Source organism: Salmo trutta, chromosome 12 (assembly GCF_901001165.1).
Source record: "Salmo trutta chromosome 12, fSalTru1.1, whole genome shotgun sequence".
Lineage (NCBI taxonomy): Eukaryota > Metazoa > Chordata > Actinopteri > Salmoniformes > Salmonidae > Salmo > Salmo trutta.
In genome coordinates, this window is record NC_042968.1 from 23,099,538 (window position 1) to 23,120,421 (window position 20,884).

A 20,884-nucleotide genomic window follows, 5' to 3' on the forward strand; every position below is an offset into this window, starting at 1 on the left:
GCCATATAGCCATAATTGGCATCACTATGGAAAAACTAGCATGACCTTCCCATCTTAAACAAACCCCTACCCAACCTCTTCCCTAAAATTACTGTAATACAGAAAACCTAATACTTTCGCAGTTGTAACATTCAGAATATGCTCTGAAATTATACAGGTACTGTGAACTGAATTATTCAACATACCATGTTTCACAATTTTGTGCTGGAAGATTCTGTCCATTGGTGTACTGGTTTCCTTCATAGTCATAACAGCCACATTGTTCCCTCTCCACACACTTCATTGTCTCCTCATTGATGTAAGGTTGTGCCGCAGGACAGTTAGGATAGCAGCCTGTGATAAGCACAATAGCCAAGAGGTTACAAAAGGTCAAGTCTTGTTAAGGATAACAGTAGTCAGTGTAAATGTAGCCTGAGGCTGCTCAGACACACAGCATGTAGATGTATAACCATTGTTGGGGTCAGTTTCAGTTACAATTGTTATTCAGAAATAATATCCAAAATGAGACAAAATGTCACAAAAGTTGTCATGGAGAGAAGAGGACCAAGGCGCAGCGGGTTTGTGGATACTCATAGTTTAATTCAAAAAAAGAGTAAAGCATCCCACGGTGAAAAAACAATAAACAAGACAGCAGCAACTGTTTTACAGGCTCTACAAACGCAGTGCAAAAATAACCACCCACAACCCCAACGAAAAACATACACACCTATATAGGACTTCCAATCAAAGGCAACTCAACACACCTGCCTTCAATTGGAAGTCCCAATCAACAACACAAATATTCACACACACAAAACTGCCATGTCCTGACCCCAAAACTAATACAATAGCTCCATCTGCTGGTCAGGACGTGACAGTACCCCCCCTCATGTTGCAGACCCCGGAATGCACCTACCAACAGAAAACACCAACAAAAAACCCATAAACAATAACCCCTAAACAATAAGGGAGGGAAGGGAGGGTGGCTGCCGTCACCGACGGCACTGTGCTACACCCTCCCTCCCCAACCCACCTATCCTGGAGGTGGCTCAGGTGCAGGACGTGGACCTTGCTCCACCTTCGGCATCGCCCACTTCGGTGGCGCTGCTAGCTGCGCCGGGCAGATGAGCCACTTGGGCTGACCCTGGCAGATGGACCACTCGGGCTTGGCCGGAGGGCAGGAGGGCCACTCGGGCTGGGCCGGAGGGCAGGAGGGCCACTCGGGCTGGGCCGGAGGGCAGGAGGGCCACTCGGGCTGGGCCAGAGGGCAGGAGGGCCACTCGGGCTGGGCCGGAGGGCAGGAGGGCCACTCGGGCTGGGCCGGAGGGCAGGAGGGCCACTCGGGCAGTTCCGGGCAGTCAGGCCACTCGGGCAGTTCCGGGCAGTCAGGCCACTCGGGCAGTTCCGGGCAGTCAGGCCACTCGGGCAGTTCCGGGCAGTCAGGCCACTCGGGCAGTTCCGGGCAGTCAGGCCACTCGGGCAGTTCCCGGGCAGTCAGGCCACTCTGGCAGTTCCCGGGCAGTCTGGCCACTCTGGCAATTCCCGGGCAGTCAGGCCACTCTGGCAGTTCCCGGGCAGTCAGGCCACTCTGGCAGTTCCCGGGCAGTCAGGCCACTCTGGCAGTTCCCGGGCAGTCAGGCCACTCTGGCAGTTCCCGGTCAGTCAGGCCACTCTGGCAGTTCCCGGGCAGTCAGGCCACTCTGGCAGTTCCCGGGCAGTCAGGCCACTCTGGCAGTTCCGGGCAGTCATGCCACTCTGGTGGCTCCTGACAAGCGGGCGGCTCTGGCGGCTCCTGACTAGCGGGCGGCTCTGGCGGCTCCTGACTAGCGGGCGGCTCTGGTGACTCCTGACTGGCGGGCGGCTCTGGCGACTTACGACTGGCGGGCAGCTCTGGCGACTTACGACTGGCGGGCAGCTCTGGCGACTTACGACTGGCGGGCAGCTCTGGCGACTTACGACTGGCGGGCAGCTCTGGCGACTTACGACTGGCGGGCAGCTCTGGTGACTTACGACTGGCAGGCAGCTCTGGTGACTTACGACTGGCGGGCAGCTCTGGTGACTTACGACTGGCGGGCAGCTCTGGTGACTCTTGACTGGCGGGTAGCTCTGGTGACTCCTGACTGGCGTGCAGCTCTGGCGACTTACGACTGGCGGGCAGCTCTGGTGACTCTTGACTGGCGGGCAGCTCTGGTGACTGTTGACTGGCGAGGCTGGGCTGATGCACTAGACTCCTGATGCGTGGGGCTGGTACTGGATGTGCCAGCCTGGAGACACGCACCTCCTTGCTAGTGCGTCTAGCGGGAAACACCGGACCAAAAGGGCGCACTGGCGGTCTTGAGTGCAGGGTTGGCGCTGGTACCGGGCGGACTGGGCTGTGCGTCCGTATAGGCGAGATGGTGCGTACCTCAGCGTAACATGGCGCCCTCCACCTCATACGCACCTCCCTGTAGTCATGGGTAGCTGGCTTACTTACGGCTCTTCCTTGGCCTGGCCAAACTACCCGTGTGCCCCCCCCAAAAAAAATCTTGGGGCTGCCTCTCGGGTTTCCTAAGCTCCCTTAACTTGTCCTCCCAGAATTGTCTTTCGTCCTGCCAGGTCCATTCCTTACGTTCCTCCTGGCGCTGCTCCTTCCTCTTCCGCTGCTTGGTCCTGGTTTGGTGGTGGGTGGTTCTGTCACAAAAGTTGTCATGGAGTTTAATTCAAAAAAAGAGTAAAGCATCCACGGTGAAAAAACAATAAACAAGACAGCAGCAACAGTTTTACAGGCTCTACAAACGCAGTGCAAAAACAACCACCCACAACCCCAACGAAAAACACACACACCTATATAGGACTTCCAATCAAAGGCAACTCAACACACCTGCCTTCAATTGGAAGTCCCAATCAACAACACAAATATTCACACACACAAAACTACCACGTCCTGACCCCAAAACTAATACAATAGCTCCATCTGCTGGTCAGGACGTGACACAAAATATGAGTTAGACAGTCATATCCTTACCTTCCAATGCTGGAATTAAACTAGAACAGTCTCCGGAAGGGTTTCTGCAGGTCTTCATACACTGAGCTCCACATGCCTTCTAGTGCCACTCACATTCTCCAGTAGGGTTGTAGTAATCACAGAACAGTGCTGTTTGTGGTGTACAAAATATGGTGGACAAAACAGTTGTCATTATTTGAACTAGAATAATGATGCCTTTCCATGATCAACTGTCCTATATGATAATGTGTCAACCTAGTCCAGTATTGAATTGACACGCGCCTTAATTTAGTTGAAAATCACATTCACTGTTGATTGTGAAGAAACTTACGGCAAATTCGAGGGGTTCTCCAGGCTACGCAGGCTCCAGCTTCATTGCAGGCCTTTGCATAAGCTGCCACTGCTGTACAGAAGCACTCACAGTCTCCACCACTGTCACAAGCACATGAGTCTCTCACACAAGCATCGTAGTAAGGAGAGGGGTCCACCTTAAAAGCACAGCAATGCAGTAAGATATACAGAAGTTGCATGGTGAAGTACATTTCTTTGTCCACAAAAGACAAGACCACATATCTTACTAGTAATATATCCTAGTTGAATATATCCATACCTGGTTCTGGCAAGCTGCGAAGACATCACTGTTAATGATGCTGCACTGTTTCTGGGCCCAAGACGCTCTGTACGGGTTGGAGGCACATGGGTGCACTACAGCGGATACACTTGGGCAGCTTGATGAAACTTTCCAGCTGTTTCCAAATTCCACAGGATCAACAACAGTCACTTGGGCTCCAGTGGTGAAGTCATTGTTAGCGTTGCCATCATAGTTTCTAGACAGACCACACACCAGCCCCTGAAGAAAAGAGATCTTGAATTAAAATGATTGTTTTGGCAGGGTTCTACAAAAGTCTTGGTAATATCACTTTTGACTGAATACTGAATGCAGTTCTTTATCAGAGTATCTTAATGTACCTGGTATTGTGGGCTAAGTTTGATAAAGAGACTGGTCTTCTTGTCCCACATGAGGATTAGACCACTTTTGACTTCAATGACCAGATAATTCCCCAGAAGGCTGATCTGTTTAGGAAACTGCTCTTCTGGAGTACTCCTGACAACTTGAGCGTTCCAATCTGCCAGTATGAGCTCACTGGTCTGAAGAAGAGAAATATGTTTTCGTACATAACTTGGTCTGAAATCGGATCTCAACCTAATGTTTGGTTGATGATTTGTTGATTGTTCTTTACATGAGGGATGGAATGTACAGTATTGTGTGAAGTCAAGGTGCTCATTACCCCCAGTAAGAGCTTGATGGTCTTGGAGCAGGTGGTGCCTTTAGTTCCACAAGGAACGATCTCAGTGAGAACTCTGAAGCTGCCACTGCCGTTAGTATTGCCACAGTAGTCCTGTGCGAATGGAAAATATTATTAATATGGTTAAATTTCACACTTTTCAATGCTGATACAATTCTACCAAATAATGAGAAACAAACCTGAATGAGAGTGTATTCACAGTTTCCATTAAAGTTGAACCTTTTCTCATCAAAAGTGATATAGTGACCCTCTCCATAGATTGCACAAACTCCATCACAAAGATGTGTGGTACACTGCCATTGTCTGTCGTTGCAAGTACTGTGAAGAACACACACATAATGTCAGTTTTTTCATTATTTGTAAGTCTGTGTTTATTATGTTTTCTCCCCCATGAGATGTAAGACACAAAACAGGCATACCATGTATTGCAGTCAACCTTAAGGGTCTTTCCAGAACAGGGCTCCGGGCAGCCGAGCGGAAATGGAGGAAAACTCGCCTCCCTGCGGACCTGGCATCCTTTCACTCCCTCCTCTCTACATTTTCCTCTTCTGTCTCTGCTGCTAAAGCCACTTTCTACCACTCTAAATTCCAAGCATCTGCCTCTAACCCTAGGAAGCTTTTTGCTACCTTCTCCTCCCTCCTGAATCCTCCTCCCCCTCCCCCCCCTCCTCCCTCACTGCGGATGACTTCGTCAACCATTTTGAAAAGAAGGTTGACGACATCCGATCCTCGTTTGCTAAGTCAAGCGACACCGCTGGTCCTGCTCACACTGCCCTACCCTGTGCTTTGACCTCTTTCTCCCCTCTCTCTCCAGATGAAATCTCGCGTCTTGTGACGGCCGGCCGCCCAACAACCTGCCCACTTGATGCTATCCCCTCCTCTCTTCTCCAGACCATTTCCGGAGACCTTCTCCCCTACCTCACCTCGCTCATCAACTCATCCTTGACCGCTGGCTACGTCCCTTCCGTCTTCAAGAGAGCGAGAGTTGCACCCCTTCTGAAAAAACCTACACTCGATCCCTCCGATGTCAACAACTACAGACCAGTATCCCTTCTTTCTTTTCTCTCCAAAACTCTTGAACGTGCCGTCCTTGGCCAGCTCTCCTGCTATCTCTCTCAGAACGACCTTCTTGATCCTAATCAGTCAGGTTTCAAGACTGGGCATTCAACTGAGACTGCTCTTCTCTGTGTCACGGAGGCTCTCCGCACTGCTAAAGCTAACTCTCTCTCCTCTGCTCTCATCCTTCTAGACCTATCTGCTGCCTTTGATACTGTGAACCATCAGATCCTCCTCTCCACCCTCTCCGAGCTGGGCATCTCCGGCGCGGCCCACGCTTGGATTGCGTCCTACCTGACAGGTCGCTCCTACCAGGTGGCGTGGCGAGAATCTGTCTCCGCACCACGTGCTCTCACCACTGGTGTCCCCCAGGGCTCTGTTCTAGGCCCTCTCCTATTCTCGTTATACACCAAGTCACTTGGCTCTGTCATATCCTCACATGGTCTCTCCTATCATTGCTATGCAGACGACACACAATTAATCTTCTCCTTTCCCCCTTCTGACAACCAGGTGGCGAATCGCATCTCTGCATGTCTGGCAGACATATCAGTGTGGATGACGGATCACCACCTCAAGCTGAACCTCGGCAAGACGGAGCTGCTCTTCCTCCCGGGGAAGGACTGCCCGTTCCATGATCTCGCCATCACGGTTGACAACTCCCTTGTGTCCTCCTCCCAGAGTGCTAAGAACCTTGGCGTGATCCTGGACAACACCCTGTCGTTCTCCACTAACATCAAGGCGGTGACCCGATCCTGTAGGTTCATGCTCTACAACATTCGCAGAGTACGACCCTGCCTCACACAGGAAGCGGCGCAGGTCCTAATCCAGGCACTTGTCATCTCCCGTCTCGATTACTGCAACTCGCTGTTGGCTGGGCTCCCTGCCTGCGCCATCAAACCCCTACAACTCATCCAGAACCCCGCAGCCCGTCTGGTGTTCAACCTTCCCAAGTTCTCTCACGTCACCCCGCTCCTCCGCTCTCTCCACTGGCTTCCAGTTGAAGCTCGCATCCGCTACAAGACCATGGTGCTTGCCTACGGAGCTGTGAGGGGAACGGCACCTCCGTACCTTCAGGCTCTGATCAGGCCCTACACCCAAACAAGGGCACTGCGTTCATCCACCTCTGGCCTGCTCGCCTCCCTACCTCTGAGGAAGCACAGTTCCCGCTCAGCCCAGTCAAAACTGTTCGCTGCTCTGGCACCCCAATGGTGGAACAAGCTCCCTCACGATGCCAGGACAGCGGAGTCAATCACCACCTTCCGGAGACACCTGAAACCCCACCTCTTTAAGGAATACCTGGGATAGGATAAAGTAATCCTTCTAACCCCCCCCCCCCTTTAAAAGATTAGATGCACTATTGTAAAGTGGTTGTTCTACTGGATATTATAGGTGAATGCACCAAGTTGTAAGTCGCTCTGGATAAGAGCGTCTGCTAAATGACTTAAATGTAAATGTAAATGGTAAGTAGCTCCATTGTGAGAACAAGGACAAAGTTCCTCCTTGATGCAATCTCCGTTTCCATCAGACACCAGTCCGTTGGGGCACATACAACCTGATGTGCACTCTGTGCTAATCTAAAGGGATTTAACAAAAAAAAGTACATAAATAAGTCATGGCAAATGAAAGAGATGTGGACTATGTTTTTGTGCGCAGATGTGGGGGGTCTATTTGACATAATTTCGATTTTCCAAGGGTTATGTTCATTCAACACAAATCTGTATAATAGTGACAGTGTTTGACAATCCCATTTAGAGTGAATGAGGGACTCACACAGGTCATGTCCAGAGTTTTGCAGCTCTTCTGACACTCTGAACCTGAAGCTCCCGGAGGTGCAGTTGAGCAGTTGAAGAAAACCATAGGCAGTGTGCATACTGGGGATAATGATATAAGAATACAAGTTATAAAAACGATTTTCAATTCTCAAACAAGCAGAATTTAATTGTAATAAGTACAGAAATATCCACATGCATTAATCACATTGTCTTACATGAATTGCTTGAATCCTCTTGGGTCGTCTCAAATGTACCTGTTTTGTGAAGGATGCATGTAAAGGGTTAAATCATATCAAGCCATATATTTTATAAATAACTACTAAATTGGAAGCAAAGAACATAAAACGTACTAAATAGTCTTGCTCCCCAAGTGCAACTCAGTGTCCCTTGTCTGCAAGTGCTGTAAAATAGTTACAGTATTAATAGTTATAGATAGATAATCAAATGAACAGCAAATATCATTATGACATAATTTAATACATATTCTTGAATATATCCATCAAGTTTCACTAGTACTTATATTTATTCTGGTATCCTAGCTTTATACGTATGAGGGAGGTGTTTACCAGGTGGCACCGTCTCTGCTGATAGTCTCTCCTGCAGGGACCACTGAGCCCTTGTCATAGCAGGGACAGTTGGTGGGGGCAACACACTGGCCAGCCTCGTCCATGTAGGTGCCCTCTGCACAGCCACAGCCGTCCACCGGAACAAACTCCACCTGGCAAGATTGGTCTGCCATGCTCAGGGAGCGGCAGGTGCGTCCACAGCTGGTCATGTTGTAGGTATGAACTGTTTGACTTGGACAAGTGGCAAATTTATCTGAGAAAAGTCATTAGATATGAGTAGTATTAGCAAGATATTGGTTTCCTTATATCTTTGTATTTGTCCAGTTATTAATCAGGTTATTTGTTTTTAGTAACTCAACTCCATGGTTGTTGTGTCAATCATTCTATTCTAACTGATTTGCAGCCCTCATTATAATGACACATTGCGAGAGGTCTCCATGATGCTGGATACCCTCGGCAGCACAAGCGTGGACATAAGAGGAGACGGCAGCACACATGCAGTCCTCACTCTTCTCGCAGTTGCAGCTGTCATACATGCAGTTCTGTTGGAAAAAGAGTCAAAGTGTGTCAGGACTATAACCTCATCACATAAGAGTTTAATGGTTTTACTTTGTGATTGTATCCTTCTTAACTAACTTACGGTTTTGTAGGTGTCAGGTCTTATTTCAGAATGGCAAGGGGAGAACACTCCTTTAGGATCTGATAACATGGAACACCAGTGCTGGGCATATTTCTCTGTGAAAAAGACAATCATCATTTCCACATACGCATATACTATCTTATATGCATTTGTTATAATCATTCAACAAGTGATTCATCTGTAGGCTTAATAAATATGTACCATTTTCAATGCTCAAACTGCAGGGGTTTTCAAAGCTAGTCTTGACATCAGGGCAGCTAGACATGGTCTTCCATGTGTTGGCAAAAGCTACAGCTGTGCCCTCCACCAATCCACTGATGACTCTGAACTTATCTGCCTGAACATTATTGTAGTTTTCCACAAAGGCCTGAGGAAAAATAATTGAAGCTATACGATGTCTTATATTTTTATTTATAGTGATACTGAAGAAAAAGGTATGAAACTGGTGGATGAATCTGAAGCATACCACAGGTTGTTCCTTTGTAGAGTGAGATGGTAGTTATGTAGATCTGCATAATTGGTGAAAGCTGGATCTGAAGTTGAACTCCAAGAGTTGTCTGGATAACAATGTAGAATGAGGAGGGCTTGAAGACAGTCACTTCAGCTGCAATACATTAAATATATAGAGGGAAACCATTCATGTTTCATCTAGTGAATATAAATAATATGGAGTTTATACACTGATCCACACTACAGTTTAATTTGGCATTACAATGGATTATCTCACCTGTATAGAGTGGGAGCTGAGAAAGAATCTGATTTACAAAAACACTTCCACATGACTGGACTCGGATCACCTGTGAATTAGATAAGATAATGTATTCTATAAAATTCTAATTGGTTCATAAATATTTATTGAACAATCCCCTCAAGACACTAACATTACCATGCATGAGCACTTGAAAAGATTGCAAACAGCCAGGCAATATTTGCCAAATCAGGGAAATGTTAAATAAGGTTATTGTGTGTTTAGTCAAAAAGGTTGACTAAAATCGGTTTTGCTTGGGAGTGAGATGACAGGTCATTGTGTTATTTGCTCTGAAACATATTTGGAGAGTTGCCTTACGGTGGATCTGCTGGAGAGGGCAAGGGTAACAGCCCTCATACAGGTGTGAGTGTCAGTCAACCCACACTTCACAATGTCTCCCAGCACGGTGAATTCAGTTCCATTGCATTGCTGAAAGAAAATAAGCATGAGTTTGAAGGCAAAAATATGCAACGAGAGTGACTCGTTTGAACCCATTTCTACATCAACATATGTCTTGAGGAAAAGCTATTTTACCTCACTTTTTCACCTTAGTTTGCACTGAAAATTTATCAAGAGTTTCTTCTTGCTTCTATTGCTTTGCTGTACTGCACCGCATGCACTGACCTTGGTCAGAATGTAAGAGCAGTCCCCATGGAAGGTGTAGGCTTTCCCATCATAGGTGTTAATGTGGGATCCTCCTTCCACAGAGCAGGTCCCAGGACAGTCCTTGTCCGTACAGCCCCACTGACCACCAGCACAGGTGCTAAAGGGAACATTTATACAGGCTCATCTGTTTGGAATGATTTGGCATGATTCATGAAAATGAGGCATGGGATATGTCATGTTTAAATCAGATGATGTACTTGGCATACCATTCTTTACAGTTCATGGTGTAAGATTCTCCAGATTTGAAAACTTGTCTATTGTGGACACAAAGGCATTCGCTCACTGGAATACAGCCACTGTTGTTGACATCATCAAAAACAGTACCTATTTGGTGAGAGATCAGGCAGAATTCAGTAGATTTAAGTTATTCCAATGTGTTCTTTACACAGAGAACTTCATTGACTCCAGGAAGTAACTGAGAGAAACATCCAATATTTATTTATATCATTATCAAAGACTTTGCACACATTGACATAAAAGCCATAATGGGTAAAATGTACGTTTTTTTCATGATGTGCTTAAGGTTAACTTGTACACCAGAGTTGAACCTATGTGGTACCTAGAGGACAGAAGCAGCCGCCTGTACAGTGGTCTTCACACAACTGTCTGGCCTCTGGGTTGGAGCAGGTGTCAACACAGGGGCTTCCACACTCCTGGTACTCCATGTTGTAGGGGCATGTCTTATCTGACAAAATAAACATTGTGATGAACAGTTTCCTTAAAATAGATTGTGAACATGATCATTAAGTGTTTGGTGGGCATGTTGAAGAGTATCTGCATGCTTACAGCAGAACTGTTTAGTCCTCCATTGCTGGGGCTTCCCCCCTGCGTGAACACACTGACGGGAATACTCTGAGATGGTGTTGCACAGGCAGAAGGAGTTGGTGCTGTTATCACAGTGGCACAGGTCAGCCAGTCAGGTCTCGACGAAGGCGTCCTTGTCCAAATAATTAGTGCAGCTACTGAAAGCTGCACTGGAGAACAGCTGCTGACAAAATTCCTACAAATAGAGACAAACCACAAAAGGTTACCATATAGAAGACATTTGATGGATCACATGGAATAATTACCATTTCTAACTTCTATTAATATTGTTTTTGTATTCTTCTTCTGTGGTGTGAAATGGAATGCCTCATCTCCACAACTCTCCTCAGAAGTTAGCGTAGGCTCCTCACAGACTTCCAGAGGACCATCCAGTTTCCAGAGGTTTCCATAGTCAGAGCTAGAGAGTTTCCCACCTGCAACAACACAGACATTGACAATTAGCTTTTCCACCTACATTAGGTAATGCAGTTACATTTCAATAGTTTTGGTAGTTTCAAAAAATGATTTTACCATTGTTGATGAATTCGTTGTATGTTTGGACTTCATTGAAGTCACCACAGAGTCCGCAGGTCTGGTTTCTGTACTTATCGTTCATTTCAATCTGTAGAATGACCAGATACAATGTGTTTACTCAACAAAATCTCATCCTGTTCAGCACCATTCACGTGTTCTAAGTCCTGGCTGTCCGCCACGCTAACAAACTTTATTTTTATTAGTCTTTGTATTAGGGAGTAACAGAAAATCTCATTCAAATGAACAAATATTTATAAACACGTCATCAAATTAACATTGGAGTATGAGCCTGTGTGTGTATAGCCTATACATCTTCACAGATCCTGTTAAATTCATCCTCGTTCTTCAGGTAATTCTGCCTTTCAATGTTAACATTTTAGGAGGGGAGTAGACAGTGCTTCAACCAACATGAGAGAAGGTGCAGCCAAAAATAGGTGTCTCTCACTCACGATCAACTGCTTATCATTGCCATTGACGGCAAAGATGCTATGCTTTTAATCTAAAGACAAATTAAACATGGTTAACTAATCAACCATTGAAGATTAGAAAATTATAAAAGCAGGTATTTTACAATTAGGGAGTCATCCTTGTTCCAGACGGCAACCAGCCCCAGTTTGGCTACGACCTTCACATTGGATGTAGTCTTCACGATGCTGACTCCAGACAAGCTGAATGGCAGGGTCACCCTTTAGGAGGAAAAAGATACTTAAAGGTCATCCTATACATTATGATTGTAATGTTTATTAAACTCCAGAATGTAGCATATAAAATCCTCAAGAGAGGTGCTTGCAGAATGGCGTATAAGTCAAATGACAGGGAAACTCACGTCTGCCCATTGACCACAACAACACCCTTGGATAGCTCCACCACTACACCATCCAGCTTCATGGTGATCTTGCTAATGGTGGGCTGGTTGTCCACCACCTGCCGCCTCATCTGGATGTTGAAAGCCTCATAGCTGCTCTTACACAGTGAGGTCACAACATGGTTGCAGGTGGAGGGGAGCTGGAAAAAGTCCCCGTCGAAGGTCTTGAAGTGGTAGTTATCCCACGTGCTGCAGACCTGGTCATTGTGTGAGGCATTCACTCCTGAGGGACAAGGAATACAAATGTCAGTTCCTTCTTAGATTATTGATGGATACCCAGTCATTTATTTGGTGTGCATTCTGTCAGAGATTTACCTGAAAGTGTGGATATCGTTGTGATCATAGTCGGGATGATTGTTACACTTGTGGTGGGGCTCACTGAAATAAAAGCAATTCATGAGTATTTTACAATATTATATGTACATTACAGATGGAATTCAATCATTGCAGATATAGATTGTTGGACTGCGCTTTTAGAAGTGTATTTGATTTGCACAGCAATATGTCCAGACGAAGGAACATTTGAAGCATGATGTGACCCATTCAATATTTACGGCAAACCTAAGGCTCAATTCAATCCGTACTGCCGATGTTCAGCGCTATCGTGCAATTTAATTTTAAAGGGAAAGTTCCTGCATTTGCAGAGTTTGTGTTCATGGTAAACGCTACATATGTCGGCTCAATTGGAAATTACTTTCACATTTCAAGCACGGTTATAGGGATTGAATCGAGCCCCTAGTTTACCAAAAGCTGCATGGTTATTGTGGCGTTTCGTTTCACTTGACAATTGAGTCAAACAGCTGCAAGGGGCTAACAATTGTAAAATCCATGTTTCAGGGTCTTCTGTGCCTGAACTACTTTGATGTTCTATGAATTGCGTAGGTGGGGTCAAATATTTTGGAATGCTCACTTGATTCCTTAATCAAGTGTCATCTGCTGTCTAAACCAAACACATTGAATTCCGATGACAGTTCAGTTCCTATTTTACATATTTAGGCATCACATTTTTCCTGTCAGTATTATTTGAGTAATATCAGACATACTTACCACAACTATTATTTTAACGATATACATTTGAGTTTTTGTCTGTATTCTGTTCTTGTTTTCGTTCCCGATCTAAATTTGGTTTGAAAAGTATTAACTCACAGCCAGTGTGGGGAGTGCTTTATGTATTTATAACACTATAAACTATGCTACAACCACTCATGATAACAATCACTAATGATAATGATTTCTATAAGTTTACACATTTTTCACCACGTGTAACATTTTCAAATTTAGATGGAAACAATCTCATAAACAAATGTGTATAAGGTACAGAAATAGGAAGAACATTTAAATGAATAATGTAATCATATGATCGTAGTAAATGTGTATGCTGCCCTAAAGCAGAAAACAGGAAAACCGTTATTACTGATTGAGTAAAAACTCCTACTGTATACCTACTGTCGAATTCTTCGAAATACTTGTATAATACATGTAATCAATGTTCTGTGTGTGTCACGATTCCCACCGACGGTGGCGCCCCCTCCTGCTCGGGTGGCGCTCGGCGGTCGTCGTCACCGGCCTATTAGCTGCCACCGATTCCCTTTTGCTTTTCCCTTTTTTTATTTTGTGACACCTGTGGTCAATTAGCCATTAGAGGGGCTATTTAGTTTAGCTGGCCCGCTCCTGTTCGTGCGGGATTAATGATTGTTTCTTTGACAGACGGCTTATGTTCGTGTCGACGTTGCTTTGACGCCGTATGTACTTTCTCCCCTGTGTGTGGGAACATTTGTTTTTGTGTGAGTGTATATTAAAAACACCACTACCCTGTGTTCGCTGCTTCCTGCGCCTCATTCCTCCTCCACGACTACCAAGCCGTAACAGAATCCCGCACCAATATAAAAGGCATGGAATCAGCGGGAGCAGCGGCCACTCCTCTGCCCTCGATGGAGGAACGCGTACTCCACCACACGACAGTCCTCCATCGCATCGGATCGGCAATGGACCAGATGATGGAGAGGATGGACCGATGGGAGAGAAGTGGTATCCTCTCTCCACCTCCACTTCCCCCGATACAGCCATCTTCGCCCCCCATGACGTCTGGCTCTGGCGCGCTTCGTTTGGCGCTCCCGAGGGAGTACGATGGGGCGGCGGCTGGGTGCCAGGGATTTTTGCTCCAGCTTGAGCTGTACCTGGCCACCGTCAGACCTGCTCCCACGGGGGAGGAGAGCGTGAGTGCCCTCGTTTCCTGCCTGACGGGCCGAGCTCTGGAGTGGGCTAATGCGGTCTGGAACGGTCCAGACTCGGCGAGGGACCACTACCCAGAGTTCACCCGCCGCTTTCGGGCCGTGTTCGACCACCCTCCGGAAGGAAGAGCGGCGGGTGAACGGCTGTTCCACCTCAGGCAGGAGATGAGGAGTGCCCAGGACTTCGCGCTGGAGTTCAGGACCTTGGCTGCTGGGGCGGGGTGGAACGACAGGGCCCTCATAGACCACTACCGCTGCAGTCTCCGGGCGGACGTCCGCAGGGAGCTGGCCTGTCGGGACACAGCTCTGTCCCTGGACGAGCTCATAGATATGTCCATACGACTGGACAATTTGCTGGCTGCCCGCGGGCGTTCGGAGAGGGTCCTGCCCGTTCCACCCCTGTGCACCCCCGCCCCTACCCCTATGGAGGTAGGGGGGGCCGTGCAAAGGGGCACCGGAGGAGGTGGCTCCTCCTGCACCAGCTGTGGTCGGAGAGGACACACGGCCGACCGGTGCAGGAGGAGCCAGTCTGGGAGTCGAGATGGCAGGCAGAACACTTCTCGGTCACCTCAGGTGAGTCAGCACCAGATTCACCCAGAACCCCCTGTTGGTCACGTGTTTTTACCTGTTTTGTTTACTAAATTTTTTCCCTCTTCCCAGCATAGGGCGCTAGTCGATTCAGGCGCAGCTGGGAATTTTATGGACCGTGGACTTGCCATTAAGCTGGGCATTCCGCGGGTGCCGATAGATTCCCCTTTCCCTGTGCACTCACTAGATAGCCGGCCATTAGGGTCAGGGTTAGTCAGGGAGTCTACGGTGCCACTGGACATGGTAACGCAGGGGAATCATAAGGAACGCATTAGTTTTTTCCTTATTGATTCGCCTGCGTTTCCGGTGGTGCTGGGGGTCCCCTGGCTGGCTGGTCACAATCCCCGTATTTCGTGGAAACAGGGGGTTCTCCAGGGGTGGTCAGAGGAGTGTTCAGGTAGGTGTCTAGGAGTTTCCATAGGTGCCACGTCGGTGGAGAGTCCAGACCAGGTGTCCACCGTGCGCATTCCCCTGAATACGCCGATTTGGCGATCGCTTTTTGTAAAAAGAGGGCGACTAAATTACCACCTCATCGACAGGGGGATTGTGCGATAGATCTCCAGGTTGACGCTGCGCTTCCCAGGAGTCACGTGTACCCCTTGTCACAGGAGGAGACTGCGGCTATGGAGACATATGTCACGGAATCCCTGGGACAGGGGTACATTCGGCCCTCCATCTCACCCGCTTCCTCGAGTTTCTTTTTTGTGAAGAAAAAGGAGGGAGGTCTGCGTCCGTGCATTGATTACCGAGGTCTAAACGCTATTACGGTGGGGTTTAGTTACCCACTACCTCTCATCGCTACGGCGGTGGAATCATTTCACGGAGCACAGTTCTTCACAAAACTGGATCTCAGGAGCGCGTATAATCTGGTGCGTATCAAGAAGGGAGACGAGTGGAAAACCGCCTTTAGGACCACATCAGGCCATTATGAGTACCTCGTCATGCCGTATGGGTTGAAAAATGCTCCAGCCGTCTTTCAATCCTTTGTTGACGAGATTCTCAGGGACCTGCACGGGCAGGGCGTGATAGTCTATATCGATGACATCCTGATATATTCCGCCACCCGCTCCGCGCATGTGTCCCTGGTGCGCAAGGTGCTTGGTAGACTGCTGGAGCATGACTTATACGTTAAGGCTGAGAAGTGTGAGTTTTCTAAACGAGCCGTCTCCTTTCTGGGTTATCGCATTTCCACCACGGGGGTGGTGATGGAGTGTGACCGCGTTAAGGCCGTGCGTAATTGGCCGACTCCAACCACGGTGAAGGAGGTGCAGCGGTTTTTAGGCTTTGCCAATTACTACCGGAGGTTTATCCGGGGTTTTGGCCAGGTAGCGGCTCCCATTACCTCACTGCTGAAGGGGGGGGCGGTGCGTTTGCGATGGTCGACGGAGGCGGACGGAGCCTTCAAGAAGTTGAAGACGCTGTTCACCGACGCACCCGTGTTGGCGCACCCGGACCCGTCTTTAGCGTTCGTAGTGGAGGTGGACGCGTCCGAGGCTGGGGTGGGTGCCGTGCTATCACAGCGCTCGGGTGTGCCATTGAAACTCCGCCCCTGCGCTTTCTTTTCGAAGAAGCTCAGTTCGGCGGAGCGTAACTACGATGTGGGGGACAGGGAGTTGCTAGCAGTGGTTAAAGCTCTGAGGGTGTGGCGGCACTGGCTTGAGGGGGCTAAACACCCCTTTCTCATCTGGACCGACCACCGAAACCTGGAGTACATCCGGGCAGCGAGGAGACTGAATCCACGTCAGGCAAGGTGGGCCATGTTCTTCGCCCGGTTTAGGTTTACCATCTCCTATAGACCGGGTTCCCTGAATACTAGGGCCGACGCGCTGTCCCGTCTCTATGACACGGAGGACCGGCCCATCGATCCAACTCCCATCATTCCAGCGTCTAGGCTGGTGGCCCCTGTGGTATGGGAGGTGGACGCGGACATCGAGCGGGCATTGGTGTTAGAACCTGCGACTGCGCAGGTGCCCTTGGGGCGCATGTATGTGCCGCTCGGTGTTCGTGATCGTTTGATTCGGTGGGCGCACACGCTACCCACTGCGGGTCATCCTGGTGAGGCGAGGACAGTGCGGAGTCTAAGGGGGAAGTACTGGTGACCCACCTTAGCTAAGGACGTGAGGTCCTATGTCTCTTCCTGTTCGGTGTGTGCCCAGAGTAAGGCTCCTAGGCATCTACCAAGAGGGAAGTTACAGCCCCTCCCCGTTCCACAACGACCATGGTCGCACCTGTCCATCGACTTCCTGACAGATCTTCCCCCCTCTCAGGGGAACACGGCGATTTTGGTGGTTGTGGATCGGTTCTCTAAGTCCTGCCGTCTCCTCCCATTGCCCGGTCTCCCTACGGCCCTGCAGACTTCGGAGGCCCTATTTACCCACGTCTTCCGGCACTACGGGGTGCCGGAGGACATTGTCTCTGATCGAGGTTCCCAGTTCACATCCAGGGTCTGGAAAGCGTTTATGGAGCGGCTGGGGGTCTCGGTCAGTTTGACCTCCGGTTATCACCCCGAGAGCAATGGGCAGGCGGAGAGGGTGAACCAGGAGGTGGGCAGGTTCCTGAGGTCGTATTGCCAGGACCGGCCAGGGGAGTGGGCGAGGTATATTCCCTGGGCTGAGTTAGCCCAGAACTCACTTCGCCACTCCTCTACTAACATATTACCCTTTCAGTGTGTGTTAGGTTACCAGCCGGTCCTGGCACCATGGCACCGGAGTCAGACCGAGGCTCCTGCGGTGGAGGACTGGGTCCAGCACTCCAAGGAGACCTGGAGAGCCGTCCAGGACTCACTAAAGGAGGCCAGTGCGCGGCAGAAGAGGAGTGCTGACCGCCACCGCAGTGAGGCGCCCGTGTTCGCACCGGGAGACAGGGTCTGGCTCTCGACCCGGAACCTGCCCCTCCGCGTGCCCTGCCGGAAGCTGGGGCCGCAGTGTGTGGGGCCCTTCAAAGTCCTGAGGAGGATAAACGAGGTGTGTTATCGGTTGCAACTCCCTTCCTATTACCGTATGAACCCCTCGTTTCATGTGTCTCTCCTCAGGCCGGTGGTAGCTGGTCCCCTTCACGAAGATGAGGTGCCGGAGGTCCCTCCGCCCCCTCTGGACATCGGGGGGTCCCCGGCGTACAGCATACGGGCCATACTGGACTCGAGACGCCGGGCGAGGGGCCTACAGTACCTCGTTGACTGGGAGGGGTACGGCCCGGAGGAGAGGTGCTGGGTGCCGGCGGCGGACGTCCTGGACCCATCTATGTTGAGGGAGTTCCACCACCTCCGTCCGGATCGCCATGCGCCTCGCCCTCCGGGTCGACCTCGAGGCCGGTGTCGGCGCGCTGCGGGAGCCGCGCGTCAGGAGGGGGGTACTGTCACGATTCCCATCGACGGTGGCGCCCCCTCCTGCTCGGGTGGCGCTCGGCGGTCGTCGTCACCGGCCTATTAGCTGCCACCGATTCCCTTTTGCTTTTCCCTTTTTTTATTTTGTGACACCTGTGGTCAATTAGCTATTAGAGGGGCTATTTAGTTTAGCTGGCCCGCTCCTGTTCGTGCGGGATTAATGATTGTTTCTTTGACAGACGGCTTATGTTCGTGTCGACGTTGCTTTGACGCCGTATTTACTTTCTCCCCTGTGTGTGGGAACATTTGTTTTTGTGTGAGTGTATATTAAAAACACCACTACCCTGTGTTCGCTGCTTCCTGCGCCTCATTCCTCCTCCACGACTACCAAGCCGTAACAGTGTGTTAGTACATTTCTGAGTAGCTAATACATATTTTTTTTTTACATAATGAGATTTTACACAAAATATATATGTTATTAAATCTGAAAGTTACCTAATCATACTAAACTTGTGGTTACAGTTTTTAAAACATATCGACCTGCTGAGTGTCAATAATCATAATAATGTGGTGTGGTCCTGAATACTTACTATTTGTAATTAATATTCAGTGTGATTTATGAAATAATATGTAGATTTTACAGATTTGTCAGACTTTTAAAAATGTAGAATAATTATATTATAGTAATAATCAGAACAGTTTCTGATTTAGGCAAATTAATGAATATTCTACCAACCTGTTTGTGTTGATCTGATCAGTAGTCCCAGGCATATCAGCCTCCATATCAGTGTATCCTTGGTTGTCCCCATGGTGATCCTGTGGGTAGTGAACAGGTCCTACACAGGTGATATGAGAGAGGTGCTTAGGATGGATCTGGTCTTGTCACGCCCTGACCATAAAGAGCCCTTGGTTCTCTATGGTGTAGTAGGTCAGGGCGTGACTAGGGGGTGATCTAGTATGTCTATTTCTATGTTGGTGCTAATAGGGTTCCCAATTACAGGCAGCTGTTTATCGTTGCCTCTGATTGGGGATCATATTTAGGTAGCTATTTCCCCACTTGTGTTTTGTGGGATATTGATTGATTGTTAGTGTGTTTGGGCACTACGTCCTCACGGTCTTTAAGTTTTGTTAGTTTCACTTAAATAAATATGTGGAACTATACTCACGCTGCGCCTTGGTCCGATCATTTTCTAGAACGCGACAGGTCTTTATTACCACCTGTATTTCAGGAGGGACCTTAAAGGTTAAAACAAAGGTGGGGCCAAAGGTTAATCATGACTCAATGATGACTTTAAGACTTCAATGTTCTGTCTTATGAGGTTTTTCAGTACATTAACAGTACATTAAGCATGAACATTTAGATACAGATTTAGCTCTTTTCATTAAGTATTCTATTATTGGATTATTTGTGTACCCCTATTGTTATTATAAACTCAGGTGGTTCATAATGTCCTTTATTATAGACCTATACATCTATATTGCACAAGAGAAGTTACTTAATAGTCTTATGTGATTTCCTTTTTTACAGGGAGAGGTGCATTCCTTCTTCATTCAGTATCTATTTAATTCAGGCAGCATCTCCACTCCAGTGGTTTGAGCTTTTGGTATTGTATTAGAATCCCCATTATCCCGAAAGCAGCAAATACTCCTCCAGGTGTCCACAACACAATACATGTTTTTTTCTTTATGTAATGTATACTGCTCAAAAAAATAAAGGGAACACTTAAACAACACAATGTAACTCCAAGTCAATCACACTTCTGTGAAATCAAACTGTCCACTTAGGAAGCAACACTGATTGACAATAAATTTCACATGCTGTTGTGCAAATGGAATAGACAACAGGTGGAAATTATAGACAATTAGCAAGACACCCCCAATAAAGGAGTGGTTCTGCAGGTGGTAACCACAGACCACTTCTCAGTTCCAATGCTTCCTGGCTGATGTTTTGGTCACTTTTGAATGCTGGCGGTGCTTTCACTCTAGTGGTAGCATGAGACGGAGTCTACAACCCACACAAGTGGCTCAGGTAGTGCAGCTCATCCAGGATGGCACGTCAATGCGAGCTGTGGCAAGAAGGTTTGCTGTGTCTGTCAGCATAGTGTCCAGAGCATGGAGGCGCTACCAGGAGACAGGCCAGTATATCAGGAGACGTGGAGGAGGCCGTAGGAGGGCAACAACCCAGCAGCAGGACCGCTACCTCCGCCTTTATGCAAGGAGGAGCAGGAGGAGCAGTGCCAGAGCCCTGCAAAATGACCTCCAGCAGGCCACAAATGTGCATGTGTCTGCTCAAATGGTCAGAAACAGACTCCATGAGGGTGGTATGAGGGCCCGACGTCCACAGGTGGGGGTTGTGCTTACAGCCCAACCCCATGCAGGACGTTTGGCATTTGCCAGAGAACACCAAGATTGGCAAATTCGCCACTGGCGCCCTGTGCTCTTCACAGATGAAAGCAGGTTCACACTGAGCACATGTGACAGACGTGACAGTCTGGAGACGCCGTGGAGAATGTTCTGCTGCCTGCAACATCCTCCAGCATGACCGGTTTGGTGGTGGGTCAGTCATGGTGTGGGGTGGCATTTCTTTGGGGCCCGCACAGCCCTCCATGTGCTCGCCAGAGGTAGCCTGACTGCCATTAGGTACAGAGATGAGATCCTCAGACCCCTTGTGAGACCATATGCTGGTGCGGTTGGCCCTGGGTTCCTCCTAATGCAAGACAATGCTAGACCTCATGTGGCTGGAGTGTGTCAGCAGTTCCTGCAAGAGGAAGGCATTGATGCTATGGACTGGCCCGCCCGTTCCCCAGACCTGAATCCAATTGA

The 20,884-nt window shown here is 48.4% G+C and overlaps 1 long non-coding RNA gene and 1 pseudogene across 1 annotated transcript; both read right to left on the reverse strand.

Moving 5' to 3' along the window:
- Positions 1–172: 172 nt before the first annotated feature.
- Positions 173–18,817, reverse strand: LOC115204742 (mucin-5AC-like; annotated as a pseudogene).
- Positions 6,790–7,464, reverse strand: LOC115203196 (uncharacterized). Its single transcript, XR_003880125.1, has 4 exons — positions 7,448–7,464; positions 7,313–7,351; positions 7,096–7,196; positions 6,790–6,899 (listed from the first exon to the last, which is right to left on the reverse strand). It is a non-coding gene; the product is annotated as an uncharacterized LOC115203196 (long non-coding RNA).
- Positions 18,818–20,884: the final 2,067 nt, after the last annotated feature.